Raw genomic sequence first — 16,929 nt, 5'->3', positions numbered from 1 at the left:
GAAGGGGTCACCCTTGAGTTGATTCCTCCCTTTTATGTGTCTTGGTGATCCCAAGAGCCTTGAAAGGTTTTTTTGTTTTCTGTTTTGTTTTGTTTCTTTGAGACAGAATCTCCCTCTGTCGCCCAGGCTGGGGTGCAGTGCCATGATCCCACCTCACTGCAACCTCCTCCTTCTCCTGGGTTCAAGTGATTCTTCTGCCTCAACCTCCCAATTAGCTGGGATTAAAGGCACCTGCCACCACACCCGGCTAATTTTTGTATTTTCATTAGAAATGTGGTTTAACCGTTTTGGCCAGGCTGTTCTAGAACTCCTGACCTCAGGTGATCCACCCACCTCAGCATCCCAAAGTGCTGGGATTACCGGCATGAACCACCGCGCCTAGCCAGGACTTGAGTTCTTAAGGAGCTAGCTGATTAGCATTTACACGTGCCCCTCAGATTAAGCATAGTTCTCTGTATGTTCTGCTTAAGGGATTTCCGATTAGACCATTTCACGTCATGAGCTGTGAACTCCAATACCCCCATAACACCTCTGTCAGCTATAGTGCCTTTTAGCCAGGAGGAACAATGTCTCATCTTCAGGATGTAGTTTGTCCTCATAAAGAATATTTATGATTTTGGTCACTCAAACATAAAACTGCAGATTTGTAAGTTGAACTCAGCTTCAGAATCTGGCCAGTTTAAAAGATTACATATTTTTCACTTAAGTCACAAAGATTCTCTTTCTCTTTAAAGAAAAACCATTTCCTCCCTAATCAAAATTTTAAATGAGAGAAAAGGTTGTAAAAATTCTGAGTAACTGAAACAAACAAACAAACAAAACTTGGCCTCACAAAGTAGTGAAAATTATAAATCTACAACGAGCAAAAGTATTGAGAGAATAGCAAATGAAACTTCTACCTTGCAAGTAGCGCTTCTATTCCAACCCCGTCAAATTAGGAACTTGTACTGCTTGAATAAAGTCTGAATCTCAACCAAGCCCGGAGATTCAAACTAAAGAGGGGCCTTACCAGAGAACCTCGGTGACTCCAGCAAGGTCTCATGAACAAAAATTACTCATCATGGCACCAAGGCTCTGGTTGTCAGTGAAATGATGGGGATGACTGGAGGTTCACTCTGACTCCCTTTTTGGTAACTAAAATGTCAGCCTTGAATAATGAGATTCAGAAAATATGATTAAGTTTAGAGTTTATCCAAGTGCAAATCTTGAGGATAGGCACTCAAGTTAACTACAATAGAATAGAGTCAGCACTCCCAAGGGGAAGTTAGTATTTCACTTATATAGGAAGAGGCAGAGAACTTTAACAGAGTTGCAATATTTTCCATGTAAAACAATACATAAGTTACAGCAATGTGATGGTGACATTTTGCTACGTTCCAAGGAAGACAGATTGCTTTAATATTCCATAAGGAGAGGTCATAGATTTGGGGTGGTGGTTGGTCTTATCTCTTGAGCCTTTAGGTCTTCAGACCTAAAGACTTTTATTATTATTATTTTTTTACTTTAATTATCTTCCTTTATTTAAATGGTCTGTATGGATTCAGTGATGACGTTGAAGAGCTCCTGACACAGACTCCAGGGTTTCAGGGCTGATGGAAATCAGGGCTGTTCCATGATTTCTTCCTCCATTGCCATGGGGCCTTCTTGAGCCCTAATCCAGCAATGTCGTGGGGCTGAGGTAGCCAGTGAGTATGGCCGATGAGTGTGTCTTTCTGGATTTTGTTCACCATGGCAATCAGGTACTCAGATTTTATTTTGGAAAATGAATAATTTGGTCCCAAAGAGAACCTATTCCAACATGGAGTAAATCATCATCTTGAAGACCATCCTGAGAAATGCTGACATCTGCTGTTATACAACAGAAGAAATGCAAGACTTCCCAGACCCCGCCCCAGGGGAAAGTGGAATAAAAATGGCAGCTGGCATCCATTATCTGACTGAGAACTTGAACCACTGGCTCTAACAAGTGACATGTAGAAAATGAGGTCTTTCCAGGATCTGTGTTTGAGTGGCCACAGCTCCTCATGGTCTCCAGGTAGCAGCAGATGAGCGCATTGGTCTTCAACTTGTTCCCCCACCAGTAGGAGATTCCTGGCTACAGCTCCTGGTGCCGTCCCACAGAGCTCTGGTCCTCATAGTAGATGATGATCTGCTGGCCTCATGACCACAGCTGCCGCAGCATCAGTGCCGCCTGTCAAAGGGCAGAACCCGTAGTCTCTCAAAGGCTGAGTCACCTTTTCCTGGGGATCTGTATATGCCTTGCTAAATCAACTCTTGCCATCCACCCATTCCCCACATATTTCTGCTTCTTACAACTTGCTGAAATGAATTGATGGAATCTTGACCAAAAGTGGACGTGGATTTAACGTCTCAGGCTTCCTGCACACAGGAGAATCTGTGTGAAATCAGAGTGGAGCTGCCACAAGCCAGGAGGCACCTGTTTTTGGAGGGAGGCCGGGGCACCCTCTATGGGGGCCTTCAGGACACCTTCATTCTGTCTGCAGAGGTGGGTAGGCACACATCTCTTCCTACAGTACAGGAGTAAGGGAGGTAGTTAATCTATAATCAGAGAATCAGAAGTTGCAGCTGCATGCTATATGACTCAGGCTACTTAGTCACATTCCTTTCAAGGCTCAAATCATTTAGGTTCCAATGCTTTAAGTTTGAATTATTTAATTTCATAGAAGGCATACAAGAAAAAAATAGTCTGTCCTTTCTCTGGAAATGGAATATTGATATGCACCATCCACAATGTTATGTATGTTCTTTCCCTATTTACTTAAAAGAAAAATCAGGTATCCCTACTCTTTCTCCTCCCACATTTCAATTTGTCTGCAGTCACATACTGATACATGAAAAATTCAAATCTTAGAGGCCATTTATATTTCTCAAAAAGTCCTAGAAAGCATTAAGGTACATTTATTGAAGATGTGTTGATGGGGTGACTGAAAATTTACAAACTTATAGACTCTAGCAAGGAGATTTTATTGGAACTGGCAATAAAAACACAACTTGTTTCTAAACCACTATATTTGCTGGTGGTTCTCATTTTTATCTTGGTCGTAGGCAGGTCATTTGTTAAAATACAGTTGGCTGTCATGTACCCTATGCTTATTGACTCACTTGGTAGGAACAAGGCTGAGACATCTCACCCAATCCCCAGGCCTCAATGGTCTCTGATTGATTCCTTTCTCTTTCTTTTATTCTGAGATTTTCTTCCATGTGGCGATGAAATAAGTTAGAACAATAAAGATAACACGGTATCATGAACATATGGTTTAATTAAGGTGTTCATTACTGTGTCAGGTGGATAATGAAAGGCTACTATTTTCCAGGACATTCTGTAGCATGCAGTATAAATGTCTGCCCCACAGGTAGGTATTGATGGAAAGGTTGAAGTCTGCTCTTAGGGGACAGTTTTGTTGTTTTATTCCCATAGCCCTGAGTCCAACACTCACAAACACACTGATATATTTTTGTTTATTTTTCACCAACTTTAGCTCTTTAGTAACTCAATGGTTTGTCTATTTCTCCCTCGAGGCAGTACAAATATCAGTTCATTTGGTCAGAATTGACTAATGCCCCCTGGATAGCGGAAGTGTTCATGCCCATGTTCCACTCTTGTTTTCAGCTTCCACTGATGGTTTGAACCTTGGGGATGTTCTTTAATTTCTTCTAAGTTCAACTAGGTAATAGAAAGCATTTTTATTATGTTTATTCAATATTCAAGGGGTTCTATAATGTTAATATTTCAGGAATCTGGTCCACTGTATTATTGAAAATGACGTCAAATTATTCTGTTTCTACTAATCAACACAATAATATTTTTAACTAAATCCCAAAAAGAAATGATCATGTACAGAACTTCTTATAAAGTGAATTTCCTGGAAAATCTGTTACTCTTTCAAATCAATGAAATTCTTTCCTGGTGGATAGTACCCATTCCTAGGCATACAATTTTCAATTCTGCAACACATACCCAAGGTATTAACAGAGTGCCAAAAAGTTTGTCAATGCTGCCCTGGCTATAGCTCCCGCCTCGCTCACATGGACTTGCCTCATCCTCTGGTAATACAGTGCAGCTAACAATTCCCACTTCTCACATTTCTGCCTTATTATTCTCTTTATCTTGAAAATCTTGCTGTTCTTCCTCATATAACAACATACGGTTGGGTAAAATAACTGACGCTGGTAATCCAGTACTTTGGGGGGCTGATGAGGGCAGATTGCTAGAGCCCAGTAGTTCAAAACCAGCCTGGGCAACACAGAGATACTTTGTTGTTACTCAAAATACAAAAAATTAGCCGGACGTGGTGGCACACACCTGTAGTCCCAGCTACTCGGGAGACTGAGGTGGGAGGATCATTTGAGCCCAGGGAGGTTGATGCTGCATGGTGCGACTGCGCACCAACCTGGGTGACAGAGTGAGACCCTGTCTCAAAAAAAAAAGCAAATCCAGTGACATCTTCTACCAAAGCTTCTTGAATATCTAAAAAACCTCCTCAATCCCTATGACAAACGCAATCCCTCTCAATAATTGCCTGTGTAACCCTAAGATAAATAAAGCAATGCATATGTTACTATTCTTTAATTTCTTAAACTATATTCCATAAATTATTTTTATGATAATTTTGTATTTCTCAGTTGTACATATTGGAGATTGCTCTATATCATATAATACTATATTAACCAATTATCCTAACTCTTAAAAAGCATTCAAGTTACTAGCTTAGACATTTGCTTTGTACTTGGACAATTTCCTTCTTTGAAGACAGGAGATAACTTCCTCATCTATGTATATGGAGTGCCAACAAGGGTAGCAGTTATGGGGACATTCAGGACACAGTTGTTAAATAAATGAAAGTGGGTTAGTTTCTACTCATTAATATGTTTTTATTTCAATGGGTAATGTTCATACTGTATCAACTATCTCAGAAAATTCCAGTAACTATTATGTCACTGTTTCAACTTTTAGGGACAATGCTTTTCACCTTAAATTGTGGAGAAAATTTGGTTGAACTCAATGTGACTTAAAAAATATAGATTAAGGATTTGAAGTACCTTGAATATTGCTTCATTTGAGAAGAGAAAAAGAAATAGAAAGTTACCTCTAAAATTCTCCTGTACAGGCCCACCCTGCAGGCATATAGAATCAGCTTTGCCTTTCTGAAAATTTCTAGCTAACCTTTAGAAAAAGCTGAGTTTTGGAGCTCTGCAGTAATAACACAAAGTGTTGCTACTACCATTACTAATTTTGAACAAAGAAAAACTCATGAAATATTTAAAAAGATGGTCTTAGTTACTTAACAATTATTATTTTTAAGTTCATGAATAGAAATAGGATTTTAAGAACAGGAATATTCAAACATAGATACCTCTCTCTTGCTCATGCCTGTTTATGAGTGGGTTTTTTGTTTGTTTGTTTTGCTTGTTTGTTTTTAAGTTTCAACTTGCCACTTACTAGTTGTACTGTTTAATCAATTTCTGCAACTCTTTCCCCTATTTCCTTACCAGTAAAATGACAGTAATTGTAGTAAGGTATACAGCATAGTATAATTGGAATCACTGAATATTGAATCAGATACAAAAGTTACCATGCACATCCCCTGCCAGATGGTGCAACCCAGAGGAAAGACACCGTCTGGTTAATCAGAGGATAAGGGTTTAATTCTGGCTTTGCTGCTAACTCCCTTTTTATCCATTCCTCTTTTGTGATCAAATGAGAAGTGTGGACTGAATGTCTATAGAAGCCTTTTTCGTTTCTTCAAGTTCAGGAAGCGCTCGCCATGGCACAATACCTTATGGGCTTCCCCTGTATCCTCCCAGAGGTGTGGCTTCTCAATGACCTTCATTAAAACTTCTTAAAGCACATTCCTTTCACATGGTGTGTGCGCCTGTCAAGAACTTATTGAAAAACCTACTGCTTCAAAATCAGGAAGTTTACTGAGGAAAAATAAAACAGCAAGGAAACGTCTGATGAAAACATCAATATTAGAAAGAAGTGAGGTGATTTCCAAAATGGCAGCTGCCCGACATACCTGGGAAGCAACCAGTGTTTTCTGGAACAAGGAGCTGGTGAGAGTCTAGATGGAAGGTCTTTGAGGTAAAAACAAACACATTTTTAAGAAAGCCGGGCGTGGTGGCACACGCCTGTTATTCCCAGCTACTGGGAGGCTGAGGCAGAAGAATCGCTTGAACCTGGGAAATGGAGGTTGCAGCGAGCAGAGATCGCGCCACTGCACTCCAGCCTGGGCGAGGGAGCGAGACTCCGCCTCAAAAAATAAAATAAAATAAAATAAGATAAAAATAAATAAATAAATACAAGAATAAAAAAAGAGGTAATAAATTATCGGAATTTTTGACAGTACCACAAGTTATTTTAAAAAGGCATTTTAGGAAGTACAGAAACACTTAGATTTTCAAAGACTATTGAGAGAATAAAAATGTGACAATATTATGTATAAACAAAACAAAAACACTTGTTCAAAATGTGGAATGAAGCCACAGTTTATTTCTTGGTTTAGTAATAAATACTACTTATATAGATACAGCAATAACAATATAAATATTCATTTATCTGAAAATGGAGACAGTTTATTTGGTGGAAAAGAGAAAGGATGGAAGTGTGAATAAGCTCAATCTACATCTACCTTAAAATAATATATAATGTGGTCGTGTGCGGTGACTCACACCTATAATCCCAGCACTTTGGGGCGCCAAGGCGGGCGAATCACCTGAAGTCAGGAGTTCGAGACCAGCCTGGTCAACATGGTGAAACCCTGTCTGCACTAAAAATACAAAAATTAGACAGGCCTGGTGTCAGGCGCCTGTAATCCCAGCTACTTGGGAGACTGAGGCAGGAGAATCGCTTGAACCCGGGATGCGGAGGTTGCAGTCAGCCGAGATCGAGCCATTTGCTCTCCAGCTTGGGCGACAAGAGCGAAACTTTGTCTCAAAAAAAAAAAAAAAAAAAAAAAAAAAAAAAGTCTAAATTTGATTAGTCAGTCAGGAGACAATTAGAATATACACACTAATTAGATATATGGACGTAAATAAACATTTTATTACAAATTTTAACCACATATCTTCAAAGCATTATCAATAAGACGGTAGAATAACAAATACAAAAGAAATTGTTAATTATTGGCATATGTAGAATGAAATTTAATCTCATGAAACATTGGTACTAAATATATGTTTTCACCTGATTTTTTTTTTTTTTAGTGATCTTGGCTCACTGCAACCTCCGCCTCCCAGGTTCAAGCAATTCTCCTGCCTCAGCCTCCTGAGTAGCTGGGATTACAGGCGTGTGCCACCACGCCCAGCTAATTTTTGTATTTTTAGTAGAGACTGGGTTTCACCATGTTGGTCAGGCTGGTCTTGAACTCCTGATCTCATGATCCGCCCGCCTCGGCCTCACAATGTGCTGGAATTACAGACATGAGCCACCGCGCCCGGCCTTCACCTGATTTTTCACAGACACTCTGTATGGTATAATTGATTATTATCCCATATTATAGGGGAAGAAAACCAGGCCTAAGGAGGTAATGATATTAGCAAGATGATAGTGACAGGAATCATTTCCAAATCTTTTGACATTAAATAAAATGTAATTATCCTTGCAGAGCACTGCCACTTTAACGTGGACTAGATCTCTCTACTCCTGGTTAATGGAGATTACAAGGACTTTGGAGTGCCGTTGATGCCTTCTATACCCACTTCCAGATAAACAGGCTCACTTTAGATACAGTGTCCTGCACGAATCTCTGGGGTGGTTTGAGGTCAGGGATGCAAGCCCTAAGAGCCTCTTGCTACATTAAATGTTATGGCAGTAGTCTTGCAGTTTAACAGATTTAAAAAGCTACATGGAAAACACAAGCATGTTATCACCACACCGTGATTTCCATTGTAGCAGAATTTTATTTGCTGTCCCTGGAAAAAATACAAAGAATTAAAAACAGTCTGCACAAAACTGACCTGACCGGTAATTAGATAATAATTTTTCTAGCTGTGTGTTTGGATATTGAGTTTGCAATTTTCTCCTCCAATGCTTCTGGGTATTCATTCACCTTTACTGATTGTTGACAATAGTCATCATTAGCAAAAACATATTCCAGAGGCCAAAACCTCAGTGCTTCTGGCAAAGGAGAGAATTTATGCATTATAAGAAAGCACTCACACTTCTACATTTTTAGTAATCTGTTTCTATACAAATATTTCAAATAGGATGGACTCATGGGGCATATTTCATCTTGATTATAAACTCCTTAGTACCTGATACCTGATATCTTTAGGTTCCAAGGCTAACTATCACAATCAGGGGTGGTAGCAATACAAAAGGAAAATGGCAGAAAGCTATTATTGTGGCATTTTTCCCCCCTGGGACACCTATTAACATACAAAGTCTAATACAATTTGACTGCAATCAATACTTACCAATAAGTACTTTTATCTTCTAAATGATACCATTCATTAATCCTTCCATGCATGGATGGATACATTCACCTATTCAGATGTTTGACAAACGGGTACCCACCACATGCCTGACCTCGTTCTGTGCCCAAAGGATACAGTTATGACAAGCACTGTTCGTACCCTTTATATAAGGAGACAGAATGGCAGGACATGGTTTTAATGCAAAACGACAGATGGGATAATCAGAATGGAGGAAGACCCCAGCTTGAGTTCAGGGTGAACTCAGCTCTGTCTGCTGTGTTAGAATTCCTTGTACAATTAGTACTGCTGAACATTTCTTTCCACAAGAAGGAAAAGAGGGAAGATTCAGAGACTTGGACCTGGTTCCAAGAGAAGGGGTGATTCAAATCATATCTGTACCTTGCTTCTCTCATTGTCCTCCAGCTCAGGTCTCTCCAGTTCTTACTGAATGTGAGGGCTAACACCAGAAGAATGAATAAGAATTGTAATCTCTCTTCCCTCTCCTATGTTGCCTCAGTGAGCCTTATGTTGAGACAACTGGGAGAGTGAAATACAGAAGTCAGACAGAGGTCAGATGCAGTGGCTCACGCTTGTAATCCTAGCACTTTGGGAGGTCATGGCAGGTGGATCACTTGAGGTCAGGAGTTCAAAACCAGCCTGGCCAACATGGCAAAACCCCATCTCTACTAAAAATACAAATATTAGCCAGGCACACACCTGTAGTCCCAGCTCCTTGGGAAGTTAAAGCAGGAGAATTGCTTGAACCTGGGAGGCAGAGGTTGCAGTCAGCCGAGATGGAGCCACTGCACTCCAGCCTGGGCGACAGAGTGAGATTCCGTCTCAAAAGAACCAAAAAACAAAAAGGCAGAAGTCAGACAAAGATCAAAGATCAATTTTACCCTAAGCATATCCTTCATGGGAAATATCTCCTAGAATTCTCATCAAAACACAGTGTCTTCAAGATACACCCAAATATACTCTGAAACAAACCTGAAATAGGTGTTACCTGTCCTCTCAGCTGTAGGTAAAGGACACATAAAACAATGGCAAGCCTGTTTTTTAAGTTGGCCTTCAGGAATTTTAAATAAGAATAGGATGGTACATTTAAAAAAATGTTAAATAATACTAGGACACCACCTAAAACCTTCTTGGCTCACCTTGTCCCCATAATTTAGCATATTATTCAATGTAATTTATTAGCTTAGTGAACCCTATGTTAATTTTGAAACTGGGAGGAGAATTAGGAATATGTCACTTAAGTATGTTCAGAGTCAAAGCAAACACTGTTGTTTTTGTTTTAACAGCTGTTGGGAAATGACAATTTTAAGGAGAATTACAGACATAAATTGGAGAAGATATATTACTTCTGATATCCCGTGTATTTCTAACTTAAGCACATTTCAAAGCACCTTCAAATATTGATGACATAAAGCTACTATTTTTACTCTCCCAGGACAAAAAGGAAAGATGTTTGTCTTACACAGATTTTTGCCTTACTGTACAGTTTTTCTTGACAAAAGTGTCCTTTCATTGGTTTAATAGCTGAACAAATGGTGCTTTCAATCTTGTGTAATTTGGTCTAAGTATCTGTCATTTCCTAGGATTAATGCCAGATGGACCCTGGGAACATTTCTAAGAGTTCACTGCTAAAATAAAGACAGGGTACAAATACACACCTGGTCACAGATGATAAGAGTGTGTGGGTAAGAGATGCATCTGTTCAACAGGAGGCTATGTATGTGGCTTTGCAATAAAGGTATGAGATGGAGGCTGACCTCTTAAAGCAAAATGCCACAAAGCAAAAGCCAGAAGACTGGTTTATCTCTCCTCTTAAGTGACTGCTTGATTCACTTCACTAAGCATTTACTGTCTACTGGGCACTGAGCTAAGAATAGTCCTTACAACGAGGTTCAATGCTCACCCTCATTTTACGGATGAGAAAACAGACTCCAAAAGGTTAAAGACATTCCCAGATTCATGTTAAAAAAGATGGCAGGGGTGGGGTTTTAATCCAAAGCCCTCTGACCTGAAACCTATGCATATTCCACTATGTTTTGAAAGCTTATGAAATCTTATAATTTTAGGGCTGAAAAGGATGGAATCATTCATAAATCCATCACCCCTATCTTTCACCAGAATTCCTTCCACAATGTAAGCAGATCATCTAACCTATTCAAATACCTCCACTGCTTATTCCTCTGAACAGTTTTTCAGTCATATATTCCCTTTTCAAACATCACATATTGTATCTGCTCACTTCTTTGCTCCTTCATCCACAGTGCTGCCAGGCTGACCTCATATACAGACCACAGCAATGTTTTTCCTTTCCAACCTCTTGATGGCTCTCCTTTGCCTATAGGATACATTGTAGAATACTTCAAAATTGGATGAAAATCTATCTCTCTGTACTCTTTCTGTTCCCACATATTGTGGACAACAGTGATTAACATCAAAAAAATGCAGTTGAATTATGAAAATGCATATTATTATTTTAGATTCAGGGGTACAGGTGTAGATTTGTTATATGGGTGTATTGCATAATGCTAGGGTTTAGGCTTCTACTGAACCTGTCACCAAAATAGTGACCATCATACCCAATAGGTAGTTTTTCAACCCTAGTGCCCCCCCCCCCTCCTTCCTCCCACTTGGAAACACTTGGAGTCCCTAGTGTCTATTGCTTCTCTCTTCATGTCCATGCATACCTAGTGTTTAGCTCCCACATTTCACAGTATTTGATTTTCTATTTCAGGATGAATTCACTTAGGATAATAGTCTTCATGCATCCATGTTGCTGAAAAGGACATAGTTTCAATGTTTTATGGCTGCATAGTATTCTCTTGTGTATATATGCCACATTTTCTTTATCCAACCCACCATTGTGGGTACCTAGGTTGATTCTATTACTTTGCTATTGTGAATAGTGCAGTGATAAGCCATGAGTGTAAGTACCATTTTGATAGAGTGATTTCTTTTCCTTTAGTGGAAGCCCCGTAGTGGAATTTCTGGGTTGAATGGCAATTCTATTTTTAATTATTTGAGAAATCTCCTTACTATTTTCCATAGGGGTTACACTAATTTACATTCCTACCAACAGTTTACAAGCATTTCCTTTTCTCCACATATTTGCCAACATCTGTTAATTTTTGTCTTCCAAATAGTTTCTAAATTTTGTGAAGATTGCATCCCTATGTCACTGGTTATCCTTTTTTTCTGCCTGGAATTGGCTCTCTAGACCTTGCCATCTGTAGAAAGACTATTCATAAATCATAACCCATTCTAATGATCAACTTATTTGGGAAGTCCTATTAGGTTCTTCAATCAAAACCAGTCTCACTGAACAATGAGTCTGATATTTATTTGCTTATAGAATTTTATAACAAAAGAAGCAGCATATCCTCATTTATTTCAACATGTTTTCTTTCCCAAAGGATCGTGAACATCTTGGGGACAGTTTCCATATTATCTTTTGTGCCTCACTGTGTTGCCATATATCTCTGGAACACAGTAAGTAGTATTAGTATAATACTAAGTATAGCTTAGAAATTATCCGATGCATGAATTTAACTTGAGCTATACAGCTGCAAAGTTATATTTTTCTTGAACTTCATTTTCAGTCTATCCCCTTCTATTTAGGCTCTCATTTCATTATATCTTCACTACGTTCTAGCTTGAATTCTTTCTAAATCGTTCGTAGGTATACACAATGATTAGCTCATCTGGGTGTAGTTATCGCATGATTACACCTCCACATAACTCATGCACACATAGTGGAAAATCAAACTCACAGATTTGTGAAAATTTATGGACAATGATAGTCACCAGCTAGGCAATGACTACTTATTAAAAACGTTTTCCATGCTAAGTATTTATTTCATTTTTTTAAAAAAATCCTTAAATTCCCATAATGTGCAACTTCACAACATTTTAAGAGTATTTGAAGATTATTTATAAGGATTTTTGTGTGTGTGTGTGTGTGTGTGAAGATTGTTTTTATTTATTTTTATTTTTTTATTATTATTATACTTTAAGCTCTAGAGTACATGTGCATAACGTGCAGGTTTGTTACATATGTATACTTGTGCCATGTTGGTGTGCTGCACCCATCAACTCGTCAGCACCCATCAACTCGTCATTTACATCAGGTGTAACTCCCAGTACAATCCCTCCCCCCTCCCCCCTCCCCATGATAGGCCCCGGTGTGTGATGTTCCCCTTCCCGAGTCCAAGTGATCTCATTGTTCAGTTCCCACCTATGAGTGAGAACATGCAGTGTTTGGTTTTCTGTTCTTGCCATAGTTTGCTGAGAATGATGGTTTCCAGCTGCATCCATGACCCTACAAAGGACACAAACTCATCCTTTTTTATGGCTGCATAATATTCCATGGTGTATATGTGCCACATTTTCTTAATCCAGTCTGTCACTGATGGACATTTGAGATGATTCCAAGTCTTTGCTATTGTGAATAGTGCCTCAATAAACATACGTGTGCATGTGTCTTTATAGCAGCATGATTTATAATCCTTTGGGTATATACCCAGTAATGGGATGGTTGAGTCATATGGTACTTCTAGTTCTAGATCCTTGAGGAATCGCCATACTGTTTTCCATAATGGTTGAGCTAGTTTACAATCCCACCAACAGTGTAAAAGTGTTCCTATTTCTCCACATCCTCTCCAGCACCTGTTGTTTCCTGACTTTTTAATGATTGCCATTCTAACTGGTGTGAGATGGTATCTCATTGTGGTTTTGATTTGCATTTCTCTGATGGCCAGTGATGATGAGCATTTTTTCATGTGTCTGTTGGCTGTATGAATGTCTTCTTTTGAGAAATGTCTGTTCATATCCTTTGCCCACTTTTTGATGGGGTTGTTTTTTTCTTGTCAATTTGTTTGAGTTATTTGTAGGTTCTGGATATTAGCCCTTTGTCAGATGAGTAGATGGCAAAAATTTTCTCCCATTCTGTAGGTTGCCTGTTCACTCTGATGGCAGTTTCTTTTGCTGTGCAGAAGCTCTTTAGTTTAATTAGATCCCATTTGTCAATTTTGACTTTTGTTGCCGTTGCATTTGGTGTTTTAGAGATGAAGTCTTTGCCCATGCCTATGTCCTGAATGGTATTACCTAGGTTTTCTTCTAGGGTTTTTATGGTATTAGGTCTAACATTTAAGTCTCTAATCCATCTTGAATTAATTTTTGTATAAGGACTAAGGAAAGGATCCAGTTTCAGCTTTCTACTTATGGCTAGCCAATTTTCCCAGCACCATTTATTAAATAGGGAATCCTTTCCCCATTTCTTGTTTTTCTCAGGTTTGTCAAAGATCAGATGTCTGTAGATGTGTGGTATTATTTGTGAGGACTCTGTTCTATTCCATTGGTCTATATCTCTGTTTTGGTACCAGTACCATGCTGTTTTGGTTACTGTAGCCTTGTAGTATAGTTTGAAGTCAGGTAGCATGATGCCTCCAGCTTTGTTCTTTTGACTTAGGATTGTCTTGGCAATGCGGGCTCTTTTTTGGTTCCATATGAACTTTAAAGCATTTTTTGCCAATTCTGTGAAGAAACTCATTGGTAGCTTGATAGGGATGGCATTGAATTTTTTATAAGGATTTTGTAAAAATCCTTACAAAGTACTTTTTTTATTTAACAAATTTAACAATTTTATATGATTTAAACATTTGGGGATTTTTTAGTAAAAAGTTTAAATACTTGAAAAGTGTACAACTAGTATTATTCCGAAAAATATTTGGCGATCAATATATTGCGTATGTATGTGACTAAAGTAAAAATTGACAATGGTTAAGATAACAGAGGATGCAATGAAAGAGAAGAACTGTTAGAGAAAAGGAGGCTAGGCCAGGCATAGTGGTTCACACCTGTAATCTGAATACTTTGGGAGGCTGAGGCAGGAAGATCACGTGGGGCTAGGAGTTTGAGACCAGCCTGGGCAAAACAGCAAGACCCCATCTCCACTAAAGATAAAATAAAAAATTAGCCAAGTGTGGTGGTGCACACCTGTAGCCCCATGTACTTGGAAGGGTGAGGTGGGAAGATCACTTGAGCCTGAGAGATTGAGGCTGCAGTGAGCTCTGATTGCTCCACTTTACTACAGCCTGGGCAGCAGAGTGAGACTCTGTCTAAACAAACAAACAAACAAACAAAACAACAAAAACATGAGAGTGGAATGTCATAGTGCTAGCACTAATCAACTAACAAAACTAGCAATCTAGGTGTAAACAACCAATGAGCTGCAGTCAATCTGAATATCCTAGCAAGGGAAGTATGTATTCCAAATGCCAAATGTCACCACTGCAATGAAAGCTACCAGGGGTGGAAGTTAAACATGTGAAATAAATACTGTGAGTTTTCTCCATCCAAACTGTGGAATACATGAACTATTAAACTGCTATTCAAGTTTAAAATAAGAACTTCTAGAATATTATGTCAGGTTCAGACATTATATAGAGTATATATTCTAGTTTTTGTCATCTATTTCCTATATTTTTCACCTTTATCTTTTCTTTTTCTCACAAGAAAAATACACTTTTTGTTATTTGTTACTTTAATTTTTTTTTTTTTTTTTTTTTTGAGATGGAGTCTCACTCTGTCACCCAGGCTGGGGTGCAGTGGTGCAATCTTGGCTCACTGCAACCTCCACCTGCCGGGTTCAAGCCATTCTTCTGCCTCAGCCTCCCGAGTAGCTGGGACGACAGGCGCATGGCACCATGCCCAGCTAATTTTTTTGTTTTGTTTAAGACTGGGTTTCACCGTGCTGGCCACGCTGGTCTCAAGCTCCTGACCTTGTCATCCATCTACCTTGGCCTCCCAAATTGCTGGGATTACAGGTGTGAGCCACTGTGTCTGGCCGACACTTTTTAAAAATGAGAATTAAAGTAAAACCTAGACACAGGTGAAAGCAGTCAGTAGGGTATATGTCATGAATGTTAAGATAAACTAACCATCTTTCTTGCTTTAATCCAGCTTTGGCTCTTCCTCCTTTATAGCTTCTGATTCCTCATTGCTAACACTTCATAGTCCTAAAGTAATATACAGAAAGTAATATACATGTCTTACTGTATTTCAGTTCATCTACATGGTGTCTGTCTGCATTTCTGCCAAGAAAGCTACATGCATTTATTCAATCATCAAAAAAAAATCCATGGCACCTACTATAGACAGTAGACTACTATAGACACTGAGTAGATACAGATAAATACAAATATTCTCCATCCTCAATGGGATCATAGTATTCTTGCAGAGTGCTAACTTCTTTTTTTCTTTTATTTTTTTTTGAGACGGAGTCTGGCTCTATCCCCAGGCTGGAGTGCATTGTCACGATCTCAGATCACTGTACCCTCCACCTCCCAGGTGCACGCGATTCTCATGTCTCAGCCACCCGAGTAGCTGGGATTACAGGCACCCGCCACCATGCCCAGCTGATTTTTGTATATTTAGTAGAGATGGAGTTTCGCCATGTTGGCCAGGCTAGTCTCAAACTCCTGACCTCAGGTGATCTGCTTGCCTCGGTCTCCCAAAGTGCTGGGATTACAGGCCTGAGCCACTGCATGCAGCCCAGGGTGCTAACTTCTACCTGAATGTTAGAACTTAAGTAGAGGAAATCTCAGGAAATGAGAGACAAAGGCATTTAAGTTATACTAGAACACATGTTCAGGGAAAGCATTAAATATGAAGATATATATAAGCTAGGTTGTTAGAAAAAATAAGAGTTTTCTCTTTGAAAAAAAATTCTTGACAAGCAGAAGAACATGGCAGTTTTACTGTTATTAAAGTATGCATCACCCTTTATGACTCTGTGCATTACAAATGCTGACTTCTTTATCTAATTTCATCTCTCCCACCATATGCTCCCATTAATAGTTCAAAATTAAGTAAAAATGCAAATTCCTTTAGATTTGAGGTTTGCTCAACTAGTTAAACTGTGATATTTTTACCATCCTCTTTAATCTGGTGGTCAAAACATACAATAGATATTCTTTGTAGTGGATTCTGTAGTGTTGCACCAAGATCCTCTCTTCATGGTCAAGAAAAACTGCACACAGCTACTGGGAATATCTGCTGTTGATGGTCCACAGTTGTGGCTTTTATTATTCCGTTCACTCAGCTGCAGGAAACCGCCTTGTACCTTCTCCCAGGGGTGGCCCATAGTCATGTATTGGCTGACGGGGAACAGAGGGCCATTTCTTTTATTTAAATTTAGAACAAGTAAAAATATTCTTTATGAGCTGAGTTCCATTAGACCCATCAAGTGATAAGGTCAGGTGGAATCAACATACATTGGAAGCAGAACAGCCAGGATCTAATAATAAAAAGAACAAAAAGCCCCCAGGTAAGCTACAAAAGCAGGCAGTTTGAAACTACCTACTACTTCTGTGCTTGTGCCTCACCCTCTGCTTATACCTATGTTTATATGGGGAGGTGGATGTTTCTTTTCACCAAGTGATGGAAGAGGACATGGGATGGTGTGGTTCTTGTAAGTAC

This window comes from Rhinopithecus roxellana, chromosome 20 (assembly GCF_007565055.1).
Source record: "Rhinopithecus roxellana isolate Shanxi Qingling chromosome 20, ASM756505v1, whole genome shotgun sequence".
NCBI lineage: Eukaryota > Metazoa > Chordata > Mammalia > Primates > Cercopithecidae > Rhinopithecus > Rhinopithecus roxellana.
This window is presented reverse-complemented; position numbering follows the sequence as displayed.